General features: G+C 44.7%; 1 protein-coding gene across 1 annotated transcript in view; it reads right to left on the bottom strand.

Annotated features, from left to right (window-relative positions):
• The window catches only part of DISC1 (DISC1 scaffold protein), a 211,701-nt gene extending 205,167 nt beyond the window's left edge, over window positions 1-6,534 (bottom strand). Inside the window, exon 1 of the mRNA XM_061990989.1 lies at window positions 6,461-6,534. The gene's annotated coding sequence lies outside the window, so the exon portion shown is untranslated. The remainder of the gene's footprint in view (window positions 1-6,460) is intronic.
• Between the last annotated feature and the right edge of the window lie 17,684 nt (window positions 6,535-24,218).

Genomic DNA, 24,218 nt, shown 5'->3' with positions numbered 1-24,218 from the left:
CCTGAATCTCTGCCTCACAGCTGTATCAGGCAGCCATAGCTGTGCCACAGCTGTGTATGTTCTGTATAACTGAGCATACAAATACAGTCATTTCTGTAGCTTCTCTTCTCCTTGGCTTTATTTACAATTTGAAGGATTTCTGGCCTGCTCTCTTTCTTCTTCCACTAGTTTGCAATACTGGTGCTTAAAATACATACACAGACTGCTACTCAGAACTCCTTAAAACAGCCTTAAGCTGTCCTCCACATTGTGTTTAGCTGCTCTGGTTGGGTTTTTATTACTACTACTATTATTACTATTCTCTACTTAGCTCCTTGCATTGTGATCTCCCTTTTAAAAACTTCCTTCATTTTTTACACCATGATTATCAAGCCATTAGAGATCATTTTCAGATAGCTAACATGTAGAACAGTTGCTCCTAAGAAGACATCTGGAATAAAGACAGCAACTCTACACTTTTAAAATTAAGACCACAGCCAACTTAAACTTTCAAAGGCCACTCTTATTGCCTAGGAAGAGCACACAGAACCTCACTAAGACCTTGCAGGTCAGAAATTAGTACCATAAAAAGCATATGTGTCCAGATTCAATAGAAAGATCTGGACCCAAGTTCTACAGATTGTTCTTTCCAAAACACTGGCTATTAGTTCCCAGTCTTACCTCATACATAAAAAGACAATAAAAAAATGTATTTCTGAAAAGTTAAGCATCATAACTATACTCAAAGCAAGCAGAGAATACCTTCTTGGCAAACATGAAACTTTGTAGCTTGGCCCTGGAGCAGATGATCCCATTGAAAATTCTATAGTTAGCAAAAGTTGGCAGCATAGAAAGAAAATCCTTTATCTGCTAAAAGAACAAATATCCCACTGCTAGTGCTCACTGCATACAAAGGAATAAGTGAGAACTGGTCTTTTCTTACCTTAAAGCAACCCGAGACCCTCCCAACACAGCAGGATTTTGCCCTCCTGTTTTCATTCTCACAGGAAGCAGATGGCCAGCACGGATGCACTGCTCAGAGGGAACCACTGACTGGAGCAGCTCTTCTCATGGCCAAGTCTGTACAAGACCCTGGCGGACCACAAGTGTAGGAACACTACAGCAGCTGTCTCACCATGACCACATTCACATTTCCCAGAGAAAGGGGAAATACAACACCTGTTGATTATCAACTAATTCAGCAGCAAAATGCACAGAGGATCGGCTGCCCTGGAGCTGCACTGCAGGCAACGGTGATCAGGCCCTCCCCACACAATTTTTAACAAGAGCCTCCTCAAGATTTTTACTGCTTTAAGCAAATAAAAATGTCCTGTTCTCCTAAACAAGGGCTCTGGCAGGGCAGGAGCAAAGTTTCAGGATGGTGTCCTGCCAAAACAGTGCTGCCTCACTGCAGCAACAGCATAGCCCAGGACCATTCAGGGTGTGCAAGAGCATCTCATGCCCTTGAAACTCCCCACCACTGTTGATGTGCAGCTGTTGGCATCCCTTCTGTGTCACTCCCTCTGGGGACACAATAACCACAAAGATGTTTAAATTAAGGAAATCTTGCTAGAGCAATGTAAAACACCACCAAACTCAGCAGATGTCTGTCCCACTCTCCTGAGATTGGTGTACGTACCACTCTTCAAGAACAAAGCTGGCAATGTAACATGTCCATCACTCTGCTCCCACTGATTGCAGCCTGAGCTATTAGTGAAAATATTGAGAGGTTAATGCACTTCTCAATACATGGGAACAGTCACAGCCCAGTAAACAGCTGTGCTGCCTATTCCCACCATCACCTTGGCCTCTATGGGCCATTAGCAACAGGAAGCACCTGGACCTTAGCCCAGCACATGAAATTCAACCTCATCCCTGCCTTGGTAACCATGCCTGGCCAAAACCCTAAGAGAGAAGGGAAAGGTCTTGTCCCCTAAGCCATGCTCTCCAACACAGGGGAGAACAAGACCTTCCTGATATTATCAGCTTAGCCCTCACAACAAGAGTCAGATATTTTACAGGGCTGAGGCTGCCTGGATTTACTATGCTGGATGCAGGCTCAGACGTGATCCTTTCCTAGGAGCTTCAAGGTGTTTCCGTGAAGTAAAACATTTATACAAGTGGAAAAGAGAACAACCAGCCTACAAGAAAAAGCCATTAAAAAAGCCCATGGTTATAAGCATTTGGCCTTACAAGTAATACAGACACCTGGAATGGTGGTGGTGAGTATATCTGCAGTAGCGATAATCCATAAAACCAAGCTGATATGTCAGTGAAAAGGATGCTGACCACCATATCATTAAAGATATAAATACTTTCAGTATCCCACTAAAACTGCAAGAAAGCAGCAGGAAACAACTTTCGTTCCTCTTCCCAAGCTCTCTGGAGACTTTATAGTTTTCCAAAAACAAAACAAAAACGCCACAAAAACGGTTTCTTTCAAGGCTTAAAATGTACTTTTCAAGCCCAAAAATCTGACTGCCAATTTAAACTCAAAGTACTACCAGATAGATGAGCCGAGCCAGGAACAACTCTGCTTACTTCAGTCAAGCAAAGCTGTGAAGCCATAACCAAACTTAATCACCTACAGGCTCGTCACTTTCATTTTGTTCTAACTTTCCATTATTATCATTAAGCAGAATTTAGCAAAGCCAGCCTTACTCAGTTCAACCTCCTAACTTTTCATTCCACAGGTTGCCTTGAGGTTGCTCTAAGAGATTTTCCTCTGTTAACAGTTTCCTGCCACACTGACCTCTCAGCCCAGCAAAAGAAACCTTTCAACCAGAGCCCACTAAATCCCTCCAAACGACCAACTCTTCCATCACTGCAGAGACAAGGGAGTTCACACACATCACATTCTTTCTGATCTTAGTTTCAAGCTGCCACTTCTCCCATGCAGCTCTTTTCCAAGGAGATTTTATCACCTGAGCATACATACACCGTTTAGCACATTACTGTTACACTTACAGTTCAGACTTGGGTGCTGTTTGATCTGATCTATAAATACAGGCAACACACACACCTTTGAAAAGAAAGGAGCTATCTAAGCTTTTTTTTTTTTTTTTACATTTGTTGGTAGAAATAAACACACAGACAGAAGGCAAAAAGAGTGGAGTAACTAGACAATTGACTCTGACACCAGGGTCACACAACTAACGTACCTATTTGTAAGGCAGCAAGAGAGGAAGGAAAGGGAGGAGGGGGTGAGAAAGAATAGAAAGTGCCACTGATCATATTCATTAGGCAGCAGGATCCCAATTAGTAATTTATCATACAGAGATAATAAGAGATGTGCTAGAAGGAAGTGTGGCTGTAAGACGAAAGAACATCTGAAAGAGAGAGTGGCATTGTACAGTAATGTGCAAAGAGGAAGCAGAATCCCAATTCTGTGTGCCTCAAAGGAATCGCACTGAACAAAGAAACCCTACTTGAGGCAAGCACATGATCTCAGCCCTCTGCCTGCAGACTTCAGATTAGTCATTAAGCCACTTTACTTTCTCAGCATCAGTAAATAGGGAAGTAACTCCACAACAACTGCTAATTCAATTTCCTTACAGAAAACTCATGTTTAACAAAGTATGTCAATAGCAGGTCTCAGCTCCCACTGCAGCAGTAGCCAGGAAGCTAGATAACAGAAGTGTTTCTCCCCAAAAGCATTTTTCAGGTGAGCAGCTAATGGAATCTGTGCTTATATGCTAAAAGAGAAGCAAAAAGAAAATAGTTAACGTTACGCAGAATTATGTAAATGCCTCCAAATAAGGATACTACCATGCTTAACATAGGCACTGTAACCTTTGTTCAGTGCCAGAGGGCCAAGTTTTCCCTGGTGTGACTGCAGATCTATGAAGGGCACATTCATACTGAATACATAAGGGCTTTGCAGCAGTCCTCCTTCAAGAACATTGAATAGTATTACAACATATCCTGAGCTCAATCCTAATCTAAGTGACACAGCATGACAGGGCTGCCCTCTGGAAAAAAAGATACAAGATGCCAAGGATGAACTTGGAAATCACTATGGCAACTCCACAGGTTCCTTTCTGTTCACCTTTGAGGCTGATACTCCAAAGGAGTCAAGAAAACCCCTTTCGACAGGAGTATACATTATGGCCCAAACCAGGAAAGGCTGCAGCCCGTCTGCCATTCAATTAGAAAGAAGTTTTGCTTGAGGTAACCCAGTGCTGAAACAAACAAACAAAAATCCTGAATCCCAAGGAGCACTCAGGAGCTGTTACACACTCCAGTAAATCTCATTTGAAAGGTCAGGTGGTTCAGTAGCTGTCAGAGGCCCAAGTTACGGTGAGCAAAAAAAGCCTAACCGAGTGTGCCTAATTTGTGAACAAAGTCAGAATTAACCTTTAGGGTTTTCTGGTTTGTGAGTACAAAACATTGTTTGCAGTGCTTTCTGTCTTCCTGTTCATCACAATTAGTTTATCCTGGTGCTAATAAATCCTCTTTTCTTGCTCACCCCAGTACAATTTCAGCAGCAGCAGCTTAAGCCCAAACTTCTGACTTCCCTTTACTGAAGTGAACAAAGACTGATTTATCTACAATTTAAAGACAGAGGAAGCAAGCAGCAATACAATATATGCTCTGATCACCCTTTAGAGTGCTGCTGCACCATAATCATCAGGACCGTGTATGAGATGTTATTTTCACTTCCCAGTCCCAAAGAAGTACACAGAAAATCGGTAATTTTGATAGTATAACCATTGGAAAGTAAGAAAAAAAAAAGACATAGTCTTAAGCATACTTAAGCATACAAACCGCTGTTCATAAGCATTTGGGGGCTCATTTACATTCCCTCGACCCATCACGACGACATTATTTTAAGTAACCACAAACCTCTAAACTCGGCCTTTTTCTTTTTAAATCTAATATTTATTTTAAAGTCCCTACTTTTAGTTTCATAAGTGCCTAAAAGCCTTATCAATAGTAAAAAAGGACTATAGCATCACCTGGAAAATATTGTCCATGTCTTCCTTAGAAGGAACCACAACAACTTTAACTTCAGCAATGAGATGAGAGAATACACATACTGTATAACTAAACAGACTTTAGCATCTAAACAAGAAAAGTTTAATAAAGTCCTCTCATTTTCATGCATTACTGTAAGGCCAATGGCAAATTATCAAGTAAATGAAAAAAATATGAAAGGACAAAACCAGAGAAGATGCCTCTCTGCACTTCATTCATCTCTTGGAAAATGCGCATTCACTTTTAATTACCAGTAGCACTTGCTGGTATTTATTCTGCAGCATATTTTGTAAAAGCCTTTATTACAAGAGCACTTCACCACAGAGCTCTTAAAACACCACTCAGAAGCACAGCAAAAAGTTATTGAAGCACTTGTACACAAAGATTAGCGTGGATTACCAAAACATGAATGAGCCGTTTTCTATTAAACCGTTGGCAAGGTCAACTGAAGCGTTTGCAGAAAGTCTTGCTGGACTAACAGAGCTCAGAGAACTGCGTATATCAAACAACCCAAACGGCAGCAGACACACCTGGTGTGCAACACACCTTTCTTCCCCAGCTCACCTAGGAATGGATGAGTGGGGTTTTCTTGCAGATTTTCCCCATGGCTCCAGCATTTTGCCAGCACCAGGGTCGGTAAGGCAGGATGCCTTTAGCTCCGGACAGCTGATGGCTCATGCCACTGACAGGGGAGGAGAAAGAGGAAGAGTAGGAGAGCAGCTCATCCACACTAGAGCTCACACTCTTATAAAGCTCAATTACTCATAACAGCATATACACACAGGTTCTCCATTAAGATGGCAGTTTCCTTTTTCTTCCTATAAGACGAGTTTCAAGATGCTATATAGGTGACTTTTCTAAAGAGCACTGCCACTTCCCTCTTTGCAGTTGGTTCGTTTTAAAAGACCAAATACATTGCATGTTTTTGTATCAACATCGCCACTTTTGGACAGGCTGAAGGGAAATGAATGGTTCTTTTCAGTTAAAGAAATAATACAGACGCTGCTTCAATGTCATTACACGGTTTCTTAGATTGCGCTTATTGGGAAACAAACGCTAAAAATCACTGAGGACTTTTAAAACTAAACGCCTTAAAACTTTCAGACTGCGAAATGAAAGATCCGGGGTTTTTTTTACTTAAAAAAAACCCAAAACAAAACCACAAACCTAAAACTAAATCCCCCCCAGTATTCAACACGACTCAAGAGCTGCCGGCTCTTTCTCGCTTGAAAGCCCTCTCCCGCCCCTTAACCAGGAGAAGCGCTGCCGGGCCCGTCTCCGGTCGGGCTTAGCCTCGCTCCCTCACGCCCCCTTGCTCCTTCATGGGCTTCTCTCGGCGCCCCTGTGCACCGGAGGGCCGGCGGCGGGAGGAGGGGAGAGGGAGGGGGGGTAACGGCGTGCACACGCCGTTACCCCCCCTCCCTCTCCCCTCCTCCCGCCGCCGGCCCAAGCCACCCACTCCCTCAGCAGCCGCGGGGCTCTCAGCCGCCCGCCCCCCGCTCACCTGAGCTCGCCGCCTCCCCCCTGCCGCCGCGGCGCCGCCTGTCGGTACCACCCGCCCGAGGCTGAGGCCGCCACATCCCGATCCCCTCCCTTAGCCAGGCGGAAAGCGAGTGGCCTTTGGCCACTCCCAGCCGAGGGCGGGCCACAGGCAGCCCCGCCGCCCCGGGTTAAGGAGAGAGCTGCGAGCCGCCGAGGCGATGGAGTGGGTCGTGGCGGGGCGGGAGGAAAAAGCTGGAGCGCTTACGGACGTGATTTAGTGATGGGCTAGACAGTGTGAGGTTAGTGGTTGAACTTGATGATTTTAAAGCGCTTTTCCAGCTAAAGCTGTTGTATGACTAGAATCCCACTCCTCATCTGCATCAGTCTGAAAGGACCAGCTTACTGGAAGAGTTGCCTCTGCCACACATAACAGCGTCCTACGACCTCCTTCCTATGTGTCATGGGGAGCTCTGGTCTCAGTGTTGTGGGGGTATGCTTATACCAAGTATATATACCAAACACACTAGTGGGAAACAATTTCTTTTCAAATTGAGCTGTACTCTGCGTTGTTTGGTTCTTACAGCCATCAACTGACTGTAGAGCCCTACTCTGACAGTGTGTTGTGTGTCAGCGACTCACTGAATCATAGAATGGTCAATGTTGGAAGAGACATCTAGAAACCATCCAGCACAACCCCTTGCTAAAGCTGGTTCCTCTCCATCGGGATGTACAGAAACACAACAAGTGGGTATTGCAAAACTCCAAAGAAGGAGACTCCACAAATTCATCAAGGCAATACAATTAGGTAATGTGGTATTCATTGGCTTTAAGTAGCTGGTGCTCCATGTGTCTTCCCATTACTTTTGTATGGTTTCACATCTCTTGATGTTAAACACAGAGCTTTTTTGTTTTCTTGCAAAGCGCTTTCATTTACATATGTATGTATGGGTTTTGGCTGGGATGGAGGCAATTTTCTTCATAGTAGCTCATACAGGGTTCTGTGTTGGATTTGTGACCAGCGTTAATAACATAGGGATGTTTTAGTTACTACTGAGCATTGCTTACAATTGTCTCAAGGGATTTTTTGCTTCTTACACTGCATGGAGCAAGTAGGCTGGGGGTGCAGAAAAAGCTGTGAAGGAGACACAGCTGACCCTAACAACCAAAAGGATATCCCAGACCATACGTCCATGTGATGCCATGCCCAGCAGTAAAGATTGAAGGAAAGGAGGACCTTCAAAGTGATGGTGTTTGTATTCCCAAGTAACTGTTGCATATGTTGGAGCCCTGTTTTCCTGGGAATACTTAAACACCTGCCTGGCCATGGGAAGTAACAAATTAATTCCTCATTTTGCTTTACTTGCTTGTCCAGGTTTTGCTTTACCTATTAATCTGTCTAAACCTCAACCCGCAAGTTTTCTCATTTTTACCTTTCTGATTCTCTCCCCTGTCCTACAGGGAGGGGGCAGCACAGTGAGCAAACTGCTTGTGTGGGGCTTATTTCTGTTAAAATCCCCTCTACTGCTTGGTGGTTTAGAAAATTTAAGCCTCTGTGGCTTCCTGTGTATCTCCTCCCACTAGGCAACACTTTTTGCATTACCTTTTGCTATCCCTAGTATTTCTCTACTGACAGCTTTGTTTCCACTGATAGTCATAATTATGAGCTTTATATAAGCTTATGACTGTCCACTGACTACAGCTTTTTGTTAACTTTGCTAAAGTAGTACCTGCTTCAATCATGGATCATATCCACTGTACTAGCCATGTACATGAAATCAGTGTCCTCCAGCCATCATAGTCTTCCAAGAAGTCTTCATCCTAGTCTTGTTGGACTAGATGATCTTTCGAGATCCCTTCCAACCCCCACCATTCCGAAGAATGCTTCTGTCTTCTCAGATGCAGCAAAAGCTATTGTAAGTTTAAAATACCATCCTATACACAGAGAAGTTTTCATAACATCCAGAAAAATTGCCAAAATAAAGCCCAGGTTTCTCTCACAGCTGACAGCTTACTGCTGTTCTCTGGTTTCAGTCCATTTATTAAGAAATACAAGACATGCTGAGGAAGCCTTGACCTCATGTTCCAGTCTGTGCCCTTCCTGACTTGTGAGAGAAGACAGCGAGCAGCTGTGCCTCACATGCCAAAAATAACCATGCATCCTTCTCCTTCAGCCTCGCTGTGCTGTGTTTGATTCAGATGACATCAGTGCTAGCTCCCATCAGTCAGAGAGAAATTTGTTGTGCAAGGGCAGCTGTACTGGTGCAGACAAAGGGCCCATCCAGCACAGCCTTGCCTCCAACTCAAACCCAGGGCCATTGCCTCAGCAAGAGTAGGAACAAAGCAGCACACACAACACTTCCTATTGGACTTTTCCACTCTCTGACCATTCTCTGCTTAGGGCTTTCCTCAGCTGGGTTCACTTTGTTCAGTCAGTAAACTGCAGAGATCTCATATTCCCAAAGTGCTTGCTCAGCTTCCCCTTCAGCCCACTTCAGCTTTTGGCCTACACAGCACCCATGGGTGAGAGGTTTCCCTGGTCTCAACTGCTGTACGGGCTCCATCCAGCTCCTGGTGCTTGCTCTGAGCCCTGCTATGGCCACTTGCCCTGGAGACCTGACAGGCTTTGGTGCTTGAAAACACAGGCATTTTTTCCCAATGTGTGTGCGCCTCTGATGGTTTCTATATGTGTTAGCACGTCATGCAATCCCTTTTCTTAACTGCACTGTGCTAAGCTATTCAGACCTTGTACAGAAGCTGCTCCAAACCTTTGATTATCTTTGTTGCCCTTCCCTAATTTTTTTCCTATTTATCCATTTTGGAATGGGGGGGCTAAGTCAGGGTGCAGGTTAGCTATGGTTTTCTACGGCAGCATCTACATATTTCCTGCTCTGTTCTGTGCTCTTCAGCCAACTGTCTGTACCATTTCATTGGTATTTTCTTACACTGCTGCGCACTTAGCTTGTGTGTGTGTGTGTGTGTGTGTGTGTGTGTGTGTCTGTCTGTGTCTGGGGGAGACAGGGTGGAATGTGGTTTTCAAAACCTACCTAGACATGTTCCTGTGCAACCTGATTGAGGTGAACTTGCTTTAGCAGGAGGTTGGACTGGATGATCTCTGGAGCTCCCTTCCAAGCCCTAGCATTCTATGATTCTGTGAAAAGAAGAGCTGCTTTTGAACAATCCCTCATTCAATTGTCAGACTGTAGGAAAAGAATTGAAAGGAGATGACAGAAGACTTTAAGCACACCTGGGGGAAAAGTTGCAGGAAGCAGGTAGACTTCTGAAGCAAAATACTGCTAGGTGAGAATAATATTCTTGGGATTTAATGCTGTTTAAATTGTGCCCTTCATGGAAGCTCAAATCCAAATGACATGGTGAGATATCCAGAGCTTACAAAGAAATCTACCCACCTACAGTTTGCCCTGATGCACATTTTGGTGGTACTCAGGTGTTTAGAGTGAGCTATATGCTGTAAGCAATTACACAACACATCTAGCAGAGGATACTATATGGCTGGTTTCCATTTTGGATTAGGCAGGAGGGAACTGGAGCATTTTGCTATTTCTTAATTTCCAGTTTTCATTATAATGGCATATACAGGCACAGCTGCTAAAAGAAATGGTCCTGTTTGCTCCCTCCACCCCTTTTCCACTTGTGCTTGCTTTCCCTCCCCTCATGTTCCTGCCTGCTTTGTGCTGACAAGAGCACTTCTCTGACTCCATGGTAAACCAGTGAACAGATGTCGATTTAAACCTTCTTTTTTTTTTTTTCACCCAAACCTTTCTCCAGTTGAAACCGACTGCAAAACTACAGCGTTACATGCTGCATCACACCAAATTTTAACAATCCCTCCTATGTCCTGGAGGCAGTGCTGCTGCATCTTTCCTTCCCAAATGACTTCCTGAGCCTTCATGCCAGCTCAGAATTGCCCCCTCTGTTTTGCACTCTTCATCTTGGCCTTGCTGCTTCTCACTCTCTACACACATAGCTGCTTTTCTGTGTGGTACCTTTGCTTCCAATTGATATCAGCTCCCCCCTGCACCTGCTGCCATAGTGAGCAGATTTCCTGTAGCTCTGTCCCTTATGACCTCTGGTTCGCCTCATAGCTCAGCTGCAAACTCTGCTTTTCTTCTTCTTGCATTCATCTTTGTTTTTCACTCTCTACTCCATCACTGCTACACCAGAGACCTTTTCTGTTTCAGTAGTAAACACCATATTCTCCAAAACATGCTGAAGGGAAGCCAGCTCTACTCACAGATTCAAGTCAAATTCAGGGGAAAAAGTAATGTTTTGCTTAGCATAAAAAATGAGGAAAGCCCAGACATGTTAGACTTACTTATTCTGATCTCTCCAGGACCAAGACATCTTGATCTTTTCAAACTATGCTCACACATGACACTGCAGCATTTATCACAGATCATAAGGGTAAATAACCATCATGCTCACGCCTTCACATTCTAATACAGATTTTCTCAAGCTATTATCATCTCTCTTTCACTTTAAAAACCATTTACAGGGCACCTTTTTCAACGTGGCTTTAGCATGGCCTAGGGAAGCTCCAATGAGGTGAGAGGCCTGAAAGGGGTGTCTGGCGCAGAGTAACAGCATGACTGGCACAGAGAAGAGTGAGATGTGCCCATGGAGAGGCAGGGCACTCAGCCAAGCTGATTCATCTCACTCAGGGCAAGGGATAACAATAGCCATTGCTGGCCAGGAGGCTGGCAAATGGCAGCTCAGCTCAATGGCCACAGGCCACAAGCTCCCCACTTCCCCACAGAAGCCAGAACATGGCTGATATTTTTCTATTGCCTGGTTCTGCTGGAGACACAACCTCTGAATTGCTTCCTTTCACCTGCACACCCTCAAGGCTCAGCTCACCACCTTTTCTTTCAGTAGCATCTTTTGCAGGGAAAACTAACACTTTCTTCCACTTTTGCTTCATTTTTGTGGAGTCATAGAATCATAGAATTGTTTCAGCTAGAAGAGACCTTTAAGATCGAGTCCAGCCCTTGTCCCAGCCCTATCAACCACTAGACCATTTCCCTACGTACAACATCCAACCATCTCTTAAACACTTCCAAGGACGGTGACTCCACCACCTCCCTGGGCAGCCTGTTGCAATGCCCAACAACCCTTTCAGTAAAGAAATCCCTCCTTATATCCAGCCTGAACCTCCCCTGGAGCAACTTGAGGCTGTTTCCTCTTGTTCTAATGCTTGTTACTAGGGAGAACAGACCAACCCCCACCTCGCCTCAACTTCCTTTCCCGTAGTTGTAGAGAGCGAGGTCTCCTCTGACCCTTCTTTTCTCCAGGCGAAGCAGCCCCAGATCCCTCAGCTGTTCCTCACAGGAGACAAGCTCCACATCCTTTACTAGCTTGGTAGCCCACCTCTGGATCCTCTCCAGCACCTCAATGTCCTTCTTGTCGAGATGGACCTAAAACTGGACACAGTATTTGAGGTGCAGCCTCACCAAAGCTGAGTACAGGGGAATAATCACCTCCCTCCTCCTGCTGACAACACTGTTCCTGATCCAGGCCAGGATGCCATTGGCCCTCTTGGCCACCTGGGCACACTGCTGGCTCATGTTCAGTCGCTGTCAACCAACACTCCCAGGCCCCTCTCTGCCTGGCAGCTTTCCAGCCACTCCTCCCCAAGCTTGTAGCTCTGCTGTGGGGGTTGTTGTGGCCCAAGTACAGGACCCGGCACTTGGCCTGATAGAAACTCATGGAATTAACTCATGGAATTAGTTAGTTAATTAATTCACTTATTAACTTTAAATGTCTAAAACCAGAATTCATTTCACTTTCAGTGATGAGGTTCATCTGCAAAGGATTGTTTTCCATTTAAAAAAAAAGTAAAAGTAAAAGTAAGATCATTCTGGGTTAACCTGCACAGAACTTTTAAGTATATACATTTTTAGCTCATCCACAGAACTGAAGGATTTTTTTTGTGCAGCTTTAATCCCTGCTTAGCTTACGCTATCATGCCTTGTACAAATTGAGATGTTCTATACTTAATTGTGGTTTAGTTAACTCTATGGATATGTACAATAACTCTGGAACATGGTTTGTGATATGATTAGCATAAAGATAATAATAGATCATAAAATAAAGACAATAAATCAGACTGCATAATGCAAAAAGTAAAAGTCCCTGTTCCAGATATTAAACCACAGAGATCCTAGAGATTTTGGCTAAGCCAGAATTTTGTTTAACAAGTTAAATAACTTTTTAAAACAAACTCATCTAACATCTGAAAGAACCTGATGAGACTTTGACTTTTGTTACATGTGAATACATGTCACTTTCCAGAATCACCTCTTTTATTGTTCATCTACAGCTACAATGGAGCAGCTGGTTGACTTTAGTGGAGTCATTTTCTGATTTTGTTCCAAAGACAGTGACTCAACTCTAAAAAACTTCAAAACACAAGTAAAGCTGATAGCTCATTATCATTCAGTTCAAAATATTTATGGGATTAAGAATCCTATTTTACAGATAACTCAAAAATATTTGAAGTTCTAATCCAGTGGATATAGAAATCAAAAGAATTAAGCCTTTGGATATTTGTTTTGACTGAGTGTCTTCCTAGAAACCTAAATTAGTCCTGATCACCAGCAAATGAGCTGAGGATTCATATTGCTGTTCTCTGTGCTTTAGAAATGGATTTTAGGGACCTTTGCTCATAGGAGTGTGGGCCAGCTATAATTCAAAGTCAGTAGAACAACTAAGAAAAAACTGTGAGAAATTAAAGCAGGAACACTGGTGGTTTAAAAAGCAGGACAAGCATGTTTTTCTCAGCAGCTATTGTTTTTACCATTACAACAACCCCAAATCCCAATTTGCTTCAGATTTATTTGTTTTGCATTCTTCAGTAGCTACTGCTTGTCACAAAATGGGCTTTAAACATTATAGTACAGCCACCAAGTTAACAGCCCATCCTGCATTCATCTTTTTACATTTGGATGCAGAATTTCTTTCTCATGAACTGCCATTATTATGGTTGGGGTTTTTTTTCACAGCATGTGTGTATTTGCATTTGAACTTGTCATTATTTGCCTGTAGCATTCATTTTAATAGACCTTACCCCTTTAACTTGTCATCTTGCCCATCAGATGATCAGCTGATACATCAGATGATCATTGTGTTCTGCTCATTACCCATCAGATGATCATTGTGTGCTGCTCACGCACCCACCACGAAGAGCATTCCAACATGTTACTTTTGGCAATGAGTTCCTGACACCTTTATTTTTCCTGTTTTCATACCAGTGTACCCTAAATGATGAATTAAGCAGAAATACAAGATATTAAAAGTGCAGATATATAACACATGTTCCCTGCATGCCAGAAATCCAAGGGGTGCTAGAGCAGGATCGCAGTCCAGGGACTGAAAGCCCAGTGCATTGGGTCTCCAGCTGGAGGATGAAGTCTGGCTTCAAGTTCAGCTTGATCCACGTGTGGCTGTGCTGAGCCTGTCCTTGGAGTTTACATCAGGAACTGCAGGTTGTTCTCTAGCTGTGTGTAACTGTTAGTAGTTGCATGGAGGTTCTATTAAAACAACTCTTCAGTTATCTGCAGAGCTTGCAAAGCATCTAGGGGAACTCGATGACACAGGAAGACTGGGCTCCTACTGAGTAGCTTCTCTGTTCTGAGCTCTCCAAAGTACTTCAGAGTAATGGCTTATGCTCTGAAATTCACTTCCTGTAAGTACAGCCTCTATTCCTGCTTTTTAGAGATCTAATTTAGCTAGATATCTTAGGTCTGTACTAAGACATCACTTGCCTGGATGGGCTCTACTGAGCAATCCTGGCCACTCTAGGTGATTCTTCTCTTCATTATTGCTTGCCACCTGGCCAGTGTTTGCACTATCCAATTTCTGAGCAGAAATGCTATGTTTACTCTCATTTATGATGGCCTATATCCATCAAACTGGTGCTGTCATCAACAGTGAATGCTGAGCCTCAGGCCTGACCAGGCTTGTTTTCATTAACGCCTTCCATACTTACCATGTCATTTCACAACTGATCGAGTTCTTTACCAGTAATTACTTTTTTTTTAGTGACTTTACCCAAGGCAGAGCTTAACCTGACCTGCCTAAATTTCCCTGAGGCTTATTGAGAAGGTACCTGTCATTACCACGGCCTGACCTCCTGGGGTTGTGCCAGGATCCAATAGTCACCTAACCCAAACTCTGGCAGAGACTTCCCTGGCCAAGGCCTGTGACTGGGGAGGGAGCAGGCAACAGGCCAAGCAGTTTCTTTATATTCAGGACATCCTCTCAAGTTACCAAAGGACTGGAAAGCACCTGAGATATCTTCATAAATCCCGAGTACCACCCTCCTGCTTTCTCATTCTTTGTCATCACTAACAGACGGAACAGCTACACTGGGGAATGAGCCTGGCCCCTCACTGAGATTTGTCTCTGCCTAAGATTTCTAAAACATACTCTCATTAGTCTTCCTAATCCTCACCTTCACATCTTCACTGCTGCAGTGCTTGCCTGAGAGTGCATGGATGGCCAACATCACAGGCATCCAGACATTTCTGAGGTAACAGGAAAAAGTGTATCCTCTTCTGTTACCTTCACATGCATGGCTTCTTCACAGGTATTTTTCTGACTGTACTAAGCCAAGCCCCAATCCTGCTAGTGGTACTGTTGTTCCTACCTGATTAGAATCATAAAGGAAATATTTCTCTGGCTGGTAGTACAAGCCACATGGAACAATTCTGGGAAACCTGGCTGTCGAAAATAGATTCACTTTTTAAGAAATAAACTGTATTAATTCAAAATCCTCCTCATTTTATTTTCCCAGTTCAGGAAATGCCATGAGATGACACACGGACTTTCATTTGTTAATGGTTGGAAAGAGGAAAGCTGGTTCCATTTCAGACACCATCAGATAATACCTTTGCCAGAGGATGTTATTACAGTTTTAGGCTAAATATGTAATATAAATAACCTGTCTTCTGCTGTACAAAAAATGTCAACTGGATGAAAACAATTACTGTAAGATAATATGTGGAAGTTTTCCGGCTTGTTAGGTTTCCTAATTCTGCATTTATAATTTACATTGGTGCATAGCACTATCTCCTAGAACAGCCAAGGCTCTGTTGCTCCATTTATGAACCTGCTGTTTGTATCAGTGGTGAAATTATAGGGCTGAAGTTAACCATGCAGTGAGCTAATCTAAACCAAATCCTTAGCAGAGATTCATTTCCATTCAGGAAATAAGTGCCACCTTAAATGAACCATGTTCAATATGAGTGAATTATTATTCCAATTATTTGGCCAGCTTTACAACTTGCCAGTGGCTCGATGCCAGCATTTTACTTAACAGCCTAATAAAAATTTGATTATTGAAACCACCAGGTCAGCTGCACACAGAATGGCAGTCAGGGGGCAGAGAGAGCTACAGCAGTCACCACAACAGTCATTTTCAGCAGCCACAAGGCCAAGGAATTACTTTTCTTTTATGTCATGTCCTGTGATCAGTAATAAAAACTAACTCAAAATACTCCCAAGGGCCAAAGAAACATGCAGATGTGGACCCAGTTTTCTCTTCACCAGCAACCTGTGGAGAAGGATTAAGTGTGGAAAAGAGCTGAGACTGCCCTGGGAACAAGGGACCTCCATGGAGGGCTGGTAGCCCTCCTATGCCCACTGGTGTCTAAAAGGGAAAGGAGGGCAGAGATGTACGGGAAAGAGGAGGAAGCAGGAAATTTCAACAGATTTTTGCATTCCTGGATCAGCAATCAATAAAAGCCATGATCCAGGCTGGAAGTGAAATCCTAGGAAAGCCACTGGCAAAATATTGCAGGCAGATCATAGGGCCGTATTTCTACCTAGAAAATAGACCTTCAGCACGTAACAGCTTGTTAGCAGCCTTAAGATGTGATAAAGCATGCCTATGGAGAAGCTCTGGGAGGGCTGTTATAAGGTCACCTGTATTTTCTTGGTCTGATCACAGAGTACTGAGAAAATCTCTTTGGGAACAAATGTCTGGACAGAAATAAGGCTGCATTTGTGGTTCATGGTTCCTGTGTGATTTGCCACAGGAAGGGCTAAACATGGTTTCCTTCAAAAAGCTGAAGTTAGCTCCTGAGAGACATTCTCCTGGCAAAGTGAAAGCTGTGGAAAATGCAGAGGCTTTGCAGCCAACAAAAGGTTGGGTGAGAATGAAAGTTTAGCTTCTCTTTTCACTTTTATTTCCTTATTCCTTAATTCATGTTTATCTTTAGAGGGAAAAAGGAATAGGAGCAACAATGCTCGCTTGGCTTATTGAAGTCAGACCAAATGCTTTGTCTGTAGCACAGAGGTAGGACTTGGGGATGGGGGGAAAGTTGTTCCAAGGCTGTCAGCAAGTCAGGGTCTGGCACCACGGAGGGCAACATTGCTTAGAGGAAAGATGCTTTGATTCGTGCTCCCCATCCATCTGACATGTCCCAAAAGACTGCAAAAGCAGGATTTCTACTAAATAACTTTTGACCTCCAATTCAAAGCTCATAAGTTAGGATATTTGTCTTACTGGCAGACCATGGCAGGAGATCAGTCTTCACAGGGTCTTTCAACAGCCTTAAAAGCTGAGTATGTTCTGGAGGCTCCCATCTCTCTCCATTGACCACAGAGGGAGCAAAGGAAGGTCACCTTCCTCAGCTGAGCAACCCAAGCTATGGGAGATAAATCTGGGCGATAGAAATGGCCACGCAAACAGAGCCACTGTGATTCAGCACTTGGGAAAATGATCAGAAAGAGAGAAAGCATCAGGAAAAGGAAAGATCAGAAAAGTTTGGCAGAAAGCAAGAGGGAAAAGCAAGGGAGATTTTTTTGAGGACTACTAAGATGATCAGGGGACTAGAACATCTCCCTTATAAGGAAAGGCTGTGAGACCTGGGGCTGTTTAACCTAGAAAAGAGAGGACTGAGTCTTCTTCAACACTTCAAGTACCTAAAGGGGTGGATGTCAAGAGGATGAGGAGACAATTTTTTCTGTAGTTCCCAGTGACAAGTGTCATGGTTTAGGCTCATCAGGGAACAAAAGACCACGATTAGCCTCAAGTACCAAAGACCTGAGGATTGCCAAAGGGCAGGGAGAGCTTAATTGCCCCTTAAGGTCCAGGACAAAACAGACCAGGCTACTCAGCTTGGGGAAGAAAACAGAAAATAACTTAATGCAACACCAACTAAAGCAAAACCATAAAACCCCAAAACATAACCAAAATAACACAACACAGAGTGGTACCATGATGAAGGGTCCGACCAGCCCTTTAAGAACACCTTCTCCCCATCCCTCCCTTCTTCCCAGGCTCAGTCCTGATCCCAGTGTTTTTACCTCCTCCCACCCTGAATGGCCCAGAGGGGCAGGGAATGGGGGTTTCAGTCACTCTATTTTTGATGTCTTTTTCTGTTTGCCTGTCCTCAGGACAGGTGGGCTCCACACCCATCCTTTCTGCAAGTCCGTGGGGTACCTCACACAAACAGCAGCCCTGCAGGGGCTGCTCCCATGTGCATTTATTCCAAAGGCTGCAGCTCCTCTCTGCCTCTCATGTGGGGCTGCTCTGCGGCGCGCAGGCTCTCCAACATGGCCTGGGCCATGGCCGTCTCCCCACACAGTCCCTCGCCCGTCTGGGCTCACTCACATGGAGCTGCTGGTGGCTCTCAGTCCTGCCATGGATCTCCATAGGTTGCAGGGGCACAACTGTGTTCTCGCCACGGCTTGCAGAGGGGTCTCCGGTCTATTGCTTCTCCTTCCTTCCTCCTTCTCTGACTGTAGGGTCTATGTGGTTGACTCCATCTCATGTTACTCTTACACCTCCTGCCAGCACTTCAAATTCCCGTCCCCTAAATAGTGATGGCAGAGGCGCCAGATTGGCCCAGCCGGGCCGGAGGTGGGTCTGAACCCAGGAGCCGGGAGAGAGTTCAAAAACTCTTTACTGCGTCTTCACTGCAACCCGCTCCCCCTGTTACCAAGCGAAAACAGCTCCTTGCTAAACCAGGACACAGTTCAAGGGGTAATGGACATAAACTGGAAAACAAAAAGTTCCACTTAAACATAAGGAGAAACTACTGTGCTGTTCAGGTGAGGGAGCCCTGGCACAGGCTGCCCAGGGAGGCTGTGGAGGCTCCTTCTCTGGAGGTTTCCAAACCTGCCTGGACACGTTCCTGTGTGACCTGATGGAGGGGAACCTGCTTTAGCAGGGGGTTGGACTGGATGGTCTCTACAGGTCCCTTCCAAACCCTACCATTCTGTGATTCTATGAAAAGCAAGAGAAATAGAGAAACTAAAAGAAGAAAGGGAGGAGAAATGGAAAGAAATGAAGATGAGTGGCAAGAGGGAAAACAACCATTGAAGGGAACTAACAGAAACTAAGAGGGGAAAAAGTGTCTGAGAAAAGAGGTCAAAGAGAGGAAAGTCAAAAGCAGCCAAGCGAGAAGCCTGAGCATCACGTGGAGGAGCCCTCATCCCCAAACCCTGGTGAAGGAGCAGCTGCTGCCTGCCATGGCCCCTCCCGCCATTCTATGACAGCAGAAATTTGGCACCTGGTAGCCATCAGCCAGAGAGTGAAACAGTCTGTTCCTCATGGGAAACTTACAGCACTGTTTAATGGACACAGAGCAGAGTTTCTGGTGCGTGGTACCAGCAGGAGGAATTTTTTAGTTCTCTGTTTTTGTTCTCTTTTAGACATGAAAAAGTTGGCAAATTATTCAGGGTTTTTTCCTTGTTTTGCTGCCAAAATTATCACTGCATGACCAAGGCAAGGTAAGCACAGAGAAGCTTCCAAATATATTCTGAGTGCTGGGAATCTCTGGAAACACTTTTGATTTAGCTGTTAAACATCTTTCATACCTACTTGGTACTTAGAAAGTTACACAAATGTGTATGTTTTGCAAATCCAGTGATTAAAAATCACTTACTAATTCATAACAGTAACTATACTGCTGAGAGGCAAAGTTAAATATGGTTCATAGAAAAAAAAATGTGAGAGACGTTAGCCCATATAATTGCTTTAATAGAGCCTATTATTTTTAATGGATACAGATATACACACACAGAAGATACCAAATTAGAAATAGATAAAAGAACTGCAGTTGCAGCTGGATCACCAGGTCCTATAAAACACAAGGAGACCCATTTTCTCTTTGAGACACCTTCCTGATCACCATTTAACACCGTGAGGAAGTGCTGCCTGACAGAGAGCCAGCCAGATCTGGGATGTGAGCAGCGGTTTCATGAGCACAGAGCTGCAGCCACAGGCTGAGGGAGGGGAGGGAGGGAGAGAGGAAATGCTCACAATTGCCTGTTTCCCTGAACCACATCAGGCAGCTGAGCCATCATGGGCCATGGCTGAATTACAGGCATGAGTCACAGAGTTCAAAACAGGAGCATCCACTAATTGTTTCATGGAAGAGGCTCAGGGAAGTCTGAAAGAAGGATTTTGTAGGATATTCTTTTGCTCATTGTGAGCTTTGTGGTCTGTTGTAGCAAAGCCAGCCATCCTGATCTGAGTTTATTTTATGACTCCTAGCCCTGGCAGGGCTGTGTTCCAGGGCAGGGCATTCCTCACAGGCAGTGTTTTCTACTCTGAGCCTGCAATAGCTTTGAAGTTGTCCAGACGAGCTCTCAGACACCACCTGATGGCAAATGGGAGAAGGCCTTGTTCCCTGTCTAGCCACCTCACCAGCTCCATGTAAATGCTTTAGGCAGTTTGGTTAAGATTTGTGCACCTACATTTCGGGAGGTCAAGGAGAGAAGATGATACTGTATCATTATATTGAGAAATGTCTCTTACCCTCAAGCCTCTGAACTTGTGATGAGCCCCTGAGCCTTGCTCAGTGGGGCTGGAGAACTAGATACAAGATGGGGCAGGGCTCCTGGCTTCTGGTAGAGGTTTGCTTTACAGAGACTGGATGTTACATGTTTACTTTATGGGGTCCGGGAGGCACGTGGGTCCAGGGCTCTGCATTGCCACAGCATGTATCCTCATCCTAAGTGCACGGTGGAGCATCGGCTTCCTTTGTCTCACATAAGGACAATTCATCGGTGCTCCTGTGACACTGATACACCCTGGTCATAGGCACTGAGGATGCATGGGAGAGAAATGAGTGGATTCTGAGGCCCAAGGGCTGCACAAACATCAGGGCTGCAGGTTAGAAAGGAGGGTGAAAGGGCCTTCATCCACTGGCAGGTTGCTCTGGCAAGGGGCTCAGTGAAGCTGGGGATGGCTTCCACAGTGCGTATTGCCATAGGGTTACAAGCAGACAGCACCTTTATGGCTGTGGGACAGCCTCATTCCTGAGCTTTTGCCCTTCCCTACCTACCCCTTACTGACCACTACTTCTAGAAAGCTGCTGTGGTTGGGTGACACACAACTCACTTGCTTTTATGGTGATTCCCTTGATCTCTTTGACCTATGTCTTGGACAAGGAATCACTTTGTTACTCCTTCTGGGTAACCAAGCTCCTCCAGAAGTGTTCTAACCTCTGATTTGCTTGATTAATGCCTCATTCCTCACCCACAGCTTCACTGCTGCATGTGCTCCAGGTTATTGGGATCCACTAATTTCCAGCATCCAGAAAAGAGTCCAGGAAACTACATGCCAAAAATTCATCTTAGTGCACAATAGTGCACCCTGGGTTCCCATGCACTCATTTCTCTAGGTAATTCTGATTCTAGATTTCCATTCACTTCCCCATTGGTAGCTCTGAGCTTCTCCTTCCTCTTGTCCTCTCTGGCATAAAGATGCCTTTCATTCTATCACCAACTTTCTGCTTCTGGTTCCATGAACCTGCCTAAGACAGAAAGGGGTCCGAGCCTACCTGCTGGACTGTTATTTTCTTATCTAAGCATCTCAGGAGACTTCCTTGCAAATCAAAGACAACCAAAGCTCAGGTCTGGAGTCATGTTCTTTTCACATTTCAGTCCCAACCTGAAGACAAAAACAAGAACAGAGAGAGGAGAAGAATGAAAACGAGATTTGCAGTGAGAAAAGACCTGTGAAGGCAGATTCCCTTGGCAGCAGCTCAGCTGGCTGGTTCAGAGGCAGGCAGGAAAGACTTTATGCAGATACAGTGGTTTCTTGCCATTGAGATGATACAGGCATGACAGATTTAATGACTAGGGGCCAATCCTGCCCTTACTCTTTTTTGAGTGAAGCGATTAAGCAGCAGCTGCTTCTGGACCTGTACTTCTCTCAGCTCCCACTTGTGGGGAAAGGTCCCTGCTGCTAGCAGGAGCTGGGCTCATTTGCATTTTTCTTCCATCTGAATTTTTACCAAAAAATGAACACAGACCTTTGTTTTTTTGTTAGTTTTTTTTTTTTTTTTTTCTGGGATGGTGAAAAAAAAATAGAAAATGGAACCCCCAAAAAAAGGAAATTTTCTGTGTTTTACACTTGGATTTTATCCAAGTTTCCATTTGGATTAAAAATACTTGCTGAATTATTATCAGAAAAGGGCGAGTTAGCAAAGAGATCTGCCAGAATTCAGAAGGAGCTCAAGTTAGTGGAAAATTAGCACATTTGGGGAACATTTACTAGAATAGTAACACTTACAGTCTTACATTTAAAACAACAGCTTGGCCTCATCTCTCTAAAAAAACTCATTGCATTACTGCCAAGTCATTAACTTACAGAGCTCCAGGCCCTGTCTACACACAAGCCTGCCATCAGTTTAACTAAAATCACTATTTAATCCATTTAGAGCAATCAGCACAACCTTTTTTTGGAAGGGTAACCAAATTAACCTAAATCAATATGAGCCTGTTACAGAGACAAACAATTTAAGGACACCGACATCAAAACCTGCTTTAGCTCAAGCGATGTGGGTTTTGTGGTGAAGTGAGAGCTCAGGTGGGGCCTGGGGGATGCTGTGATGGGCCTGTTTGGGCCATAGAGCTGTTCCTGAAGCATGTCCAGCAGTAGCTTTGTGTTGAGGTGCCCAAGTGGTCTCTCCTGCACTTTGCTATGTGCATAGTTCTGATCCCCACCACTTCTTGGGGCTGTGCCCTGCTTCGTTTAGGAGCTGTGGCCACCCTCGCCCTATCCTCTTCCTGGTCCCGAGCCCTGCATGAGAAACCCAACTGGCTGGCTGGGGGAGCCTGAAGTGAAAGACATTAGACATAGCTGGCTCTGCTAGAAAGCATTTGGCTTCAATGCCCTTGGGAGACCTTGTTTAAACTCTGTGCTGAAATGCATGAGAGCGTCAATATGGCCACAGCAGTTTATGCCAATGTCCTCCATCCCCATGCTTGTGGCTCTCCCCACAAACAGGCCTCTCAGGAGATCTCCAGTTGTCAAGTCAGCCACTTCCAGTGGCTCTCAGGCTCTCCACGTACTTGCCCAGGTTCCCCTTGAACCCACTTCAGCTTTTGGCACAGGCAGCATCCATGGGTGAGGGGTTGCCCCAAGGCCTGTCTGCTGCACAATGTGCCAGCTTCTGGTGCTGGCTCTGAGCCCAGCTATGGGCAGCTGCAGATGGTGGCCTCTGATTCTTCTCTTGGCAGAGACAGGGATCTCATTAATACAGATATTTTAAAAAATGTATGTCAAGAGGATAGGGAGACACTTTTTTTTTGTAGTTCCCAGTGACAGGACAAGCAATAATGGACATAAGCTGAAAAACAAAGTTCCACTTAAATACAAGGAGAAACTTCTTTGGTGTTGAGGTGAGGGAGCCCTGGCACAGGCTTCCCAGGGAGGGTGTGGAGGCTCCTTCTCTGGAGGTTTCCAAACCCACCTGGACACATTCCTGTGTGACCTGATGGAGGGGAACCTGCTTTAGCAGAGGCTTGGACTGGATGAACTCTAGAAGTCCCTTCCAACTCCTACCATTCTGTGATTCTATGGTTCGATGATAGTGAATAGTTGCTCCATACCCACCTTCTTTACAACACACATACTCTGTAGACCTCTATTATTCCCTTCCTAACACTTTTATCCAGGATGAAGGATTCCTGCCGCTGGATTTCCAGAGTTTCTTTTCACAGAGAAACTATTCCCTACCTTTGGTCCTCCTTCCTGCCCTTCTCCTACGCCTTTTCCAGTTCTGCTGTATCCTTTTTGAGATAAGGGATCAGAGTCACACTCAAAAGCAGGTGAGCCAGGGATTCGTACACTGACATTCATACAGTATATCTTTTTAGAAAGGACTTCTAGTCCTATCCTACTAATTCCTACTGTTTGAATGGCTTTTTTATTTGCTGACAGGAATTGAGTTGATATTTTCATGGGGGAAAAAAGAATCCCAGTATTTTGATCTTGAAGGAGGTACATGGAGATTATTCTTCCCTTCATTTCACATCTACCTACACTCAATCTGTTTCCCCATCCCACCACTCTGCAGCCTCATAATGCTCTTCTGCCATTTTTCAGTCAACTGTTGCCTCTACTACAGGGGATATACCATTATGAGCAAACTCACTCACCTCCTTTGCCATGACTTCACGGGTATGTGTGCGCACAGGGCAGCAGAGAGGGAAGTGCTCAGGAAATAAGACAGAAATACAACTATGTACTTGTACACCAGTTATTCTGCATTCAGGTGCTGCATGGGCAACCCTCCATGGTAACATCCTACGGCAAAATGCGAGTCCCAAAAGCAGAGGAGACCAGAACGAGAAAAGCAGGGCCACAGGTGGACCAGGGGAGGACTGCCGACTGTGCAGACACCTTTAGAGCTGTCTCTGGGTTTTCCTGCTGCCCAGAGGGAGCACCAAGTCAGCTCAAAGCTCCTGGTGACTTCAGGGAGAGCTTTGACCTGAGTCAGAGCTGTGGGACGTAGCTGCAG

Source organism: Colius striatus, chromosome 2 (assembly GCF_028858725.1).
Source record: "Colius striatus isolate bColStr4 chromosome 2, bColStr4.1.hap1, whole genome shotgun sequence".
NCBI lineage: Eukaryota > Metazoa > Chordata > Aves > Coliiformes > Coliidae > Colius > Colius striatus.
This window is presented reverse-complemented; position numbering and strand designations above follow the sequence as displayed.